Below are 9,455 nucleotides of genomic sequence, written 5' to 3' on the forward strand. Positions count from 1 at the left end.
TCTGCCTCCCTGGCGCGCTGCAACTCACCGCAAACCACCACCATGCATACCACACCTAACAATTCGGAAACTAGACCACACACCGCTTCGGGAGGGAAAGAAAAACGATGCAGGTAAAATTTGACGCCAGAACTTAAAGAGAGAGACAGAGAGACAGAGAAAAAAAAAAGATTAAGAATAGAGGGTTGATATTCGCCGTGTGCGTGTGTGTGCGTGTGTGTGTGCGTGTGTGTGTGTGTGTGTGGTTCGCCAGGGTAAAGGAGCAGTTTGGCGGAGGGTGACACGGCGCAACCCACATCGTAAATCATACAACGGCTCATACTTACACGCTTAAAACGCCGTCTGTCACTATACTTTGCCTCGTGGTCTTAAGGCAGGAACACCCCCTCCAACCCCACTTCCTTCCTTCCCTCCTTCCCTCCTTCCCTCCCCCACAACGTAATGGAGAATAGAACGCTCTTCTCTCCATCTTCTCCCCTTCTCTTCACCCTCCTTCCCTCTCTCTCTCTCTCTCTCTCTCTCTCTCTCTCTCTCTCTCTCTCTCTCTCTCTCTCTCTCTCTCGCCCCATCAATTTTCGGCCAGACTGTCATCGCGTCAAAAGAGTAAGGTGGTATTATCTAGGATGACAGAGAGAGAGAGAGAGAGAGAGAGAGAGAGAGAGAGAGAGAGAGAGAGAGAGTTATGCTATTTCTGATGACACTGAAATAAAAATAAAAATGCGGATTCTTGAGTAAATAAAACTTTTTCATTAGATTTTTATTCCTTTACATCATGTTGTAATTTTTTTTTTTTTTGTAGATGACAGAAAGCTGTTTTTTTTTTATTTATCTATCCATTTATTTATTCTTTTTAAGTAGGGAAGAGGACCGGCCAAGGGCAAAAGAAAAGAAAATATTAAAAACAAAAAGGCCCAATTGAGTGATGGCTCCCTCAAAAGTAGAAAAACGTCAGCCAAAATTTAAAGTAATAAATGTAAGTAAACAGCAATCCCAGGCCTGTTTGAAATTAACTCGGCCAGAGAGAGAGAGAGAGAGAGACTTCACATATCCCACCTCATTTAAATCCCTCCCACGCTACACTAACCCTTTCCTCCCATCCTCTGGTCTCTAACTCTCTTCAGCGTCTCTATAACCTTTCTTTCACTCTCAGCCTCTCCTTCAGTCTCTCTCCCAGCGAGCCAGCCAATGTGAAACTCGTGGGAGGGAGAGAAACGTGTGATTTTGGGCAAAGGTCGTCGTCTCCTCGTTGTGAATTTGACAAAGTGCGATGCTGAGGAGGCTGCCTGTGGTGGTGGTGGTGGTGGTGGTGGTGGTTGTAGTGATGTTTTTCGTCTCTTTTTTTCTTTTTATGTAGGAGAACCGGCCAAGGGCAAAATTAGACGAGAAATGAAGGTCCATGACAGTCGCCGAGCAGAATCTGATACAGCTGTCAAATGTTGGACGATGTTTTGAAGTCAGATCGGATTAAAGATTCAATTGTATTAATGTGTTCATGAAAGAGAAAATGTACGTTGATTGTTTCTCCCATGTAAAAATAATCATGTAAAAGAAGACAGTTTAATTTATATAATGAGAATAAAAAGATAATTCATGTTCACTTTCCTGTATTTTTTCTAGTTATTTTTCTATTTCATTTCGGCAATTTAGTGAACATTTATTCCCATTTTCTAACACCATTAATGGAAATCTTCACAAAATAATTATGTTACTGTCTTCCCTAAAAATGTAAAAAAAAGAAGCTAAAAATTAAAACAGAAAAAAAAACGAGAAATAAAACAAAAATGGAAACTCAAGGATGTATTTTTTCTTTGATTCATGTGATAGTTGAAGCTGTTTTTCCACCTATATACTTCTTTTATTTTGTTTTTCCCTCCTTTCATAAGAGATACCTTTCCTGTGTCACTGCTGTGGTTCTTAGCGTCACAGTGCTCGTCATCTTCAGTCCTCGTATCGCCTCTTACTCTCCTTCTATAGTTTGACCGTGTGATGAGTAATGTTGCGTTTCTGAGTACAATACGAAGATAGTGAAACGTAAAATTTATGATACTACTGATACTACTACTACTACTACTACTACTACTACTACTACTACTACTACTACTACTACTACTACTGTTACTACTACCACTACTACTACTACAGACTACTTTAATAACAACAAAAACTACTACTACTACTACTACTACTACTACTACTGCTACTGCTGCTGCTAACAACAACAAAACTACTACTAACTGCTACTACTACTACTACTACTACTACTACTACTGCTACTACTACTACTACTACTACTACTACTACTACTACTACTACTACTACTACTACTACTACTACTACTACTACTACTACTACTACTACTACTACTACTACTACTACAACTACTCTCACCACCATTACACTTGATATGAAACAACAGAAGTCATTAACAAATCATTAAAACAAGAAACCATTAGAGAGAGAGAGAGAGAGAGAGAGAGAGAGAGAGAGAGAGAGAGAGAGAGAGAGAGAGAGAGAGAGAGAGCATATTATTACAGTTATCAATATTAATGTTTCTTAAGATGAACACAGCGAGGAGTCTTTCAAGGTCCACCTGTCTGTCTGTCTTCCTCTTGTTATCTTGTTGTGGGGAACTTTAATTCATGGGAGAAATTGACAGCCATTCGTCATTGAGAGAGAGAGAGAGAGAGAGAGAGAGAGAGAGAGAGAGAGAGAGAGAGAGAGAGAGATAGAAAATTAGATTAAAGGGTTAAATGACAGAGAGAAGTGATGAAAGAAGGGAGAATAATTGTTAGAGCGAGAGGAGAGAGAGAGAGAGAGAGACAGAGACAGAGACAGAGAAAAAAAAATTACCTTTGCTATTTACTAACTTTATTTATTACATGTTTACTTTTTTAATCCTTCCAAAACCAAAAAAAAAAAGTGGATTTAAACTATTTTCCCACGACTAATTATTTTCCTCCTCTTGCTTCACCCAACACAGAAATTACCGCAGTCAAAAAAGGAAGAAGAAATGAATGAGATATAGAACCCTCACAGGTCTTGCCTTCTGTCTGAATTTTGTATCCTTCTCATTATTATCAATTTAGGTACATCAAATTGCGTTAACGGGGCTGAAATCAAGTGTGTGGGTTGCTTTACATTATTTTGGCTTATAATTGAGATTTCATAATGTGTGAGAGAGAGAGAGAGAGAGAGAGAGAGAGAGAGAGAGAGAATGATAAACAGTAGAATTCTTTAAAGTAGATGAGAATTTGTGTTTTTGTGTTTGTGTTGAATTGTTATGGTGGTGGTGGTGATAGTGGTGAAGTGATGAGTGTGGTGAAGTACAGTCAAATGTATCGTAGTGGTGTGTGGTGAATGGTGTAGTGAATTGTGATGCATTGATGTGATAGTGTGTGGTGTGTTGTGCGGTGACTAATTTATCATCTTACGTATTGTGTGATGGTGTGTTACTTGGGGAAATAATGTGTGGTGAGGTATCTTCTGATTTCCTGTGTGGTGAGTGTGTGGTGGTGAAGAGTGGTGAGTGTGGTGTGGTGATGACTAAAGGAATAAAGTAACCACAGGAATCCCTCATGAAAAACGACAATTTCTCTATACTATCCCTGTTTAATTTGAATAAACATATACACAAAGATCCTTTTTTATGATTATTTGATTATCTCTATAGAATTTTAAGTCAGGTAACGTTTTACTCCGTGTCAATAAAAGGAAAAAGTGTAGAACTGTTTTTTTTTACCTCTTTATTACCTCTCAATATATTTTTAATCTTTTCTTTTCATTTTCTATAGAATTTTAAGTTAGGCAACGTTTTATTCTCGTGTCAATAAAAGGAAAAAGTGTAGAACTGTTTTTTTTTAGCTCTTTATTACCTCTCAATATATTTTTAATGTTGCTTTTCTTTTAATTTCTCTAGATATCCACAAAACAAATAAAAAAAGAAAGAAAAGGAAGAATATGACTTAAATCTACGTAACTTATTATTTGTGGAGCATTGAATGATGGTGACTTCAAATACCCTTTTTCCTTATTTCCGTTTATTCTTTTCATTATTCATTTTTTCCCTTAAACCCTTAAACCCTTTCCTTTTATTTTCTTTTTGCTTAGTTTTATTTTTTTCTAAACGTTTTTTTTTATTCATTTTTCTATCCTTTGTTTTTTTTACTATTCTTCTTATTATTCTTTTCCATTGCTTTTCTTCCCTCTTTTATTGTTTTTTCTCTTCTTTTCTTTATCTACTTTTCATTAGTTTCCATTTTTCTTTCTTCATTCTGTCTTGTTTTCTCTTCTTTCCTTTGCAATGTCTGTTTTCTTCTTCATCCTTTTTATTTCTTTTTTTTTATATCTCTTCTTCCTTCAATTTGTTTTATTTTTCTTCTACTTCTTTGCTTCTTTTTCACATTCCATTCTCCTGTTTCTCATTTCCTTTCTTCATTTTTCCTCTTTCAAATTTTCTCCTTGTTCTTCTCGTCTCCTCCATTTATTATCTCTTTTTATCTTGTTTCCTTTCCTTCTTTTATCTTTCTCCTCCATTTTCTTACCGTTTTCTTTCCATTTCTATTTTATTTTATTTCCTCTTCATCCACAATTTCATGTCTTTCTTCCGTTTTCTCTTCACGCTCTTCTTTTTTTTTCTCGTGTTTTTCTTTGCCTTATTTTCTTTTATTTTCCCCGCTGTTCTTCCTCTCTCTCTCTCTCTCTCTCTCTCTCTCTCTCTCTCTCTCTCTCTCTCTCTCTCTCGTGCGTTTGTTTCGTCTTACTTTTCCTTTTTCTTATTATTTTCCTTCTCATCGCTTGTCTTTATAATCTTTTCCTCCTTTCTTATTCTTCTTTCATCACTTATACCTTTCTTCTCCTTCCTGCATCTCCTCTTTTTTCTCTTCCTCCCTCTGGTTTTTCTTCCTAATCTCTTCTACTGACTAATTACATTTTCTCTTACATTTCCTCTTTTTTATCCTCTTTTCATTTTTTTTCTCTATATTTCGTTACCCCCAGTTTTCTTTAACTTGTTTTTTTAATATTTTTCTCATATTCCTACCTCGTTTTAATCTATCTTGTTTTTCTTGCCTCATTCACCGTTTTCTACAAGTGGTTCTTCCCCTTTGCTCGTTTTCTTCGCTGTTTAAGGTGATACGGGCAGCGGCGCGGGAGTGACGGAGCTGTGGTGACGCGGCGTGGTGATAACTGCCGCCTTTCCATCACTATTTATTCGTCCGTCTGTCAAAAAATCCGTCTCGTCATCAGAGAGAGTGAAATACGGTGCTCTAGGTCACAAGAATGAGCTATTTATTTACTGCTTGTTGTTGTTGTGTTCTTGTCCGTGTGTCTGTCTGTGTGTTGGTATATTCTCTCCTCTCTGGTTCTTGCTCTCTCTCTTGCATCTCTCTCTCTCTCTCTCTCTCTCTCTCTCTCTCTCTCTCTCTCTCTCTCTCTCTCTCTCTCTACTACTACTACTACTACTACTACTACTACTACTACTACTACTACTATTAGTAGTAGTAGTAGTAATAGTATGATTATTGTTATTATTATCATTATTATTCTTTTTATTATTATTATCACTACTATTATTATTATTAATATTATTATTATTGTTATTATTATTATTATTATTATTATTATTATTATTATTATTATTATTATTATTATTATTATTATTATTATTATTATTATTATTATTATTATTATTATTATTATCATTATTATTTTTATTATTATCATTATTGTTATTATTGTTATGATTATTATCATTATTATCATTGTCGCCATTATTATTGTAGTTCTCACTGTCATTAATGATGTTACGATACAAAAACAAACGGAATGTACAGTACGTAGAATAAAGGCAGGAACAAAAACCAGGCAAATGTTTATTAAAAGACAATCAAGAAGATAAGAAATAAAAAAAAAGAGAAATAGAAAAAAAATGTAATAAGTGACAAAAATGAAATACAGAAAAAAAATAAGGAAACTAAAAATAAAAAAAAGGTTGACAGACAGAGACAAAAAAACAATAACAAGAAAACAACGCTAAGAACAATCACAATAAGAAAAGAACACAAATGAACAATAACATATTTTTCAGACCCTTAACGGTGAGTCAATAGAATAAATAAAAGCTGGGGAATAGAGAACACAGGAGGCGATTAGAGTGAAATAATAAATAACACACCTTATAGAAATGAGAGTGTCGGAGCGCGAGGGTGAACCGCAACGAGATAAAGAGACAGTTAATTTGTTGGCCCGTTTATTCTTCAGCACTTTAATTAGGAAAACCAGACGATGAAGTAATAAAGAAGAACGTAATTACTGAATGGATACTCTCACTCTCTCTCTCTTTCTCTCTCTCTCAGTAACAACAGATCATATCACTTTTTTATCATCTATTGTTATTATTTCCCCCTTTTATTTATCTATCTATTGTTTTTCCTGGTCTAGTTATTTCTGCATTATGAGTACTTACCGCTGCGTGGGAGAGTTTGCTGGGAGAGGAGGGAGAGATGCTGGATTCGTCTGGCTTTGTGGCTTCTTGTGTCTTGTCTCCTCCTGGTGTCTCCTCGCAGTGATCAAAGTGACTCGTGCATTAAGACTTTTCGCTTCATCTCTTTCTCTTCTTTTATTTTAGAGTTGAGTTGGTTTTGTGTGTGTGTGTGTGTGTGTGTGTGTGTGTGTGTGTGTGTGTGTGTGTGTGTGTGTGTGTGTGTGTGTGTGTGTGTGACAAAAGGACGAGGTTTATTTATTTATTTTTTTCCAGTTTCGTGTACATTACTAGATTCTTTTTTCTCTTTTTTTTCCTTTTTTTTTATCGCCAAACGTGAAATTTTTGAAGTAGACGCGGTTATTCATTTATTTACGGTTATTTTTTCTATTATTTTCGGGAACTGAAATAATGTACAGAAGGATTTGGTCTCTTTGTTAGTGTGTGTGTGTGTGTTTGTGTGTTTCTTTTTTCCCCATTTGTCTGACCTAAACTATACATCTTCTTCCCTGTTTTGTTTATTTTGTGTTTGTCACCTTTGTTTACTTTTTGCGTGCGTGTGTTTTTCTCCCCTGTTGTGTGTCTGTCCGCGTCTCTAGTTGGCTGGCGGGGGGGCGTGTTGTCTGTCTTTCTCTCTGTGTCTCTCTTAGCCTGCCTTTTAATTTATATATTTGCGTGGGGAAAGATTTATATTTTAATGTGTCTGTCTGGCTGGCTACCTCACTGCCGCGTTTTCAAGGAGTTTAAGCGTCGATCTCCTTATGTTGGTTGGGAAGTATATATATATTATCTTTTTGGTGTCCCTTATACTTGTTTGGTGTGCGTGTTTATGTGTTTGTGTGTCCGTGCGTGCGTGTGTCCTCTCTTTTATGATATTTTGCATTCATATTCCCGTTAAACTTTGCTACATATCCGTACAATAGTGTGTGTGTGTGTGTGTGTGTGTGTGTGTGTGTGCATACGTTTAGACTTATTATGTACGTAAATTCATGTACGTATCTCTGCCATTGTACTTGAAATCTTTAAAGGAAGCTTAGGGTTAGATGTCGAGTATACGTGTGTGTGTGTGTGTGTGTGTGTGTGTGTGTGTGTGTGTGTGTGTGTGTGTGTGTGTGTGTGTGTGTGTGACGAGGTTGAGATCCCACGTCACAGCATCACTGGGACACCTTTATGTACTTTATCGTGCATACCTTAACCTGTGTGTCTTCAGTATCACAGCTTTATAATGTTATCTTACTCCTGTGACTGTCCCGCGCCTCACAGCCATGCAGATTCCCATGTGCCCTTTGAACTCCTGAAGGAAACATGATGCTGCTCCTTCCTCTCCCCCAGACGCGCTTTCCAACCATCCTGTGTGTTACTGGTGTGTTTTGGGTGCGTCTGGATGAGTGTAAGTGTCTCTAATGTCCCTTTTTTGTGGGTTTGGTCATGTCTCCGTGTGTTGTGGTGTCCCCAAGTGTTCTTTAGGAGTCCTCTGTGTCCATGGCTGTCCGTGGCTGTCCCTGCGCCGCGCCCGTGTCTTCCTGGTCGTGGCTGCTGCTAAGGACACGCCAGGTACTGTCAAGTTTGTCCCACGTCACCTTTTCTCTCCCTGTGTGTTTGTCTGTCCGTCTCCCTCTCCCTCTCCCTCTCCCTCTACCTCTCTCTCGTCCCCGTGTGACACGCCGCGACCTTGGGAGTCAGTAGTACAGCAGCGCGTGTGTATGTATATTGTACACACACGCACATACGCACATGTCTTACGCCTTGTCCCGTGTGTGTGTGTGTGTGTGTGTGTGTGTGTGTGTGTGTGTGTGTGTGTGTGTGTGTGTGTGTGTGTGTGTGTGTGTTTACCAGGCGAGGCGGGGCGCAAGTTCGAAATTTCGGGTTATGGGATCATGTTGGTCCGCTTCTCCTTTCTTCCTCGTCCTTCTCCTTCTCTTCTTTTTCCTCCTCCTCCTCCTCCTCCTCTTCCTCCTCCTCCTCCTCTTCGCGGTGCAGAATTGGTGGCACGGCTTGGCATCCTACGCATCCTACTGATCCTATTGTGATTATATTCCGAGTCGCGCCGGATGAGTGAAACCCGAATTATGCCATTTAATGATCCGACGGCGGGGTGACGGCGGAGGCCAGGCCGGTGAGAGAAGATCGGCGGTGGAGGTGGATGCTGCGGATGAACCAAGTGGATAGGCGGCGGTGGAGGCTCGCGCGGCCACGGAGCGACGACACACGCGCACGCACACGCACACACACAGCGCACACGAAGCCACGGGCGCGGCGGCTACACACACATGAGGGTTGAGGCCTCGCCCAGCCCGAACGACGAGCCAGCCAACACTGCCGCCCCGTCCTGCTTCCCTCCGCGACCTGCCAGGGGGCGGGGCATCCTGCACTGAGGAGGGGCATGCAGGCTGGGGCGGGGCATGGCGGCGGGGCGGGGCGGGGCGGGGCAGGGGAGTTAGGAGAGCGGTGGGGTTAGAGAATGTTAGGTGGCTAGCGGGGCCGCCCGGCAGATGGGCGGGGCAACCTACTGGGGCATGAGCGCCGCTTTTGGGGCATGTCTTGGGGCACGGTTTGGGCAGGATGCGGCGCGGGGGTGATAGATAGTGTGTGTGTGTGTGTGTGTGTGTGTGTGTGTGTGTGTGTGTGTGTGTGTGTGTGTGTGTGTGTGTGTGTGCGTGTCTCTGTAGGCATAAAGAAGCGACGTGTCACTTCCATTACCTCGTCAAGTGTTCTCTTCTTTGCAAGGACGTGTGTGTGTGGGCGGGTCACTTTTATCACGTCAGCTCGTCACTACCATTGCTCACGTCAGCTTCTCTTGTGTGGCGCCTTGGTGATCTCAATGAGGCTGCCACGCTATCACGCCTCTCGGCTTCCTTTACCAGACGTCTTGTATAGATTTCTTGTATTACATCCTCGTTTGTGTTTCCTTGTCTCTACTTATTAGACTTCTCCTCCAATGCTCTCCTGCACATCTCTCGTCTTTGCCTTCCTAATT

General features: G+C 40.1%; 1 protein-coding gene and 1 long non-coding RNA gene across 2 annotated transcripts in view; one reads left to right on the forward strand and one right to left on the reverse strand.

The window, feature by feature from the left end:
* The window catches only part of LOC123514329 (R-spondin-1-like), a 191,660-nt gene extending 182,841 nt beyond the window's left edge, over positions 1 to 8,819 (reverse strand). Inside the window, exon 1 of the mRNA XM_045272175.1 lies at positions 8,749 to 8,819. The gene's annotated coding sequence lies outside the window, so the exon portion shown is untranslated. The remainder of the gene's footprint in view (positions 1 to 8,748) is intronic.
* The window catches only part of LOC123514345, a 229,874-nt gene that overhangs the window by 186,526 nt on the left and 33,893 nt on the right, over positions 1 to 9,455 (forward strand). The gene's annotated exons all lie outside the window — the stretch shown is intronic.

The sequence above is a fragment of the Portunus trituberculatus genome, chromosome 5, assembly GCF_017591435.1.
Source record: "Portunus trituberculatus isolate SZX2019 chromosome 5, ASM1759143v1, whole genome shotgun sequence".
NCBI classification, from domain to species: Eukaryota; Metazoa; Arthropoda; class Malacostraca; order Decapoda; family Portunidae; genus Portunus; species Portunus trituberculatus.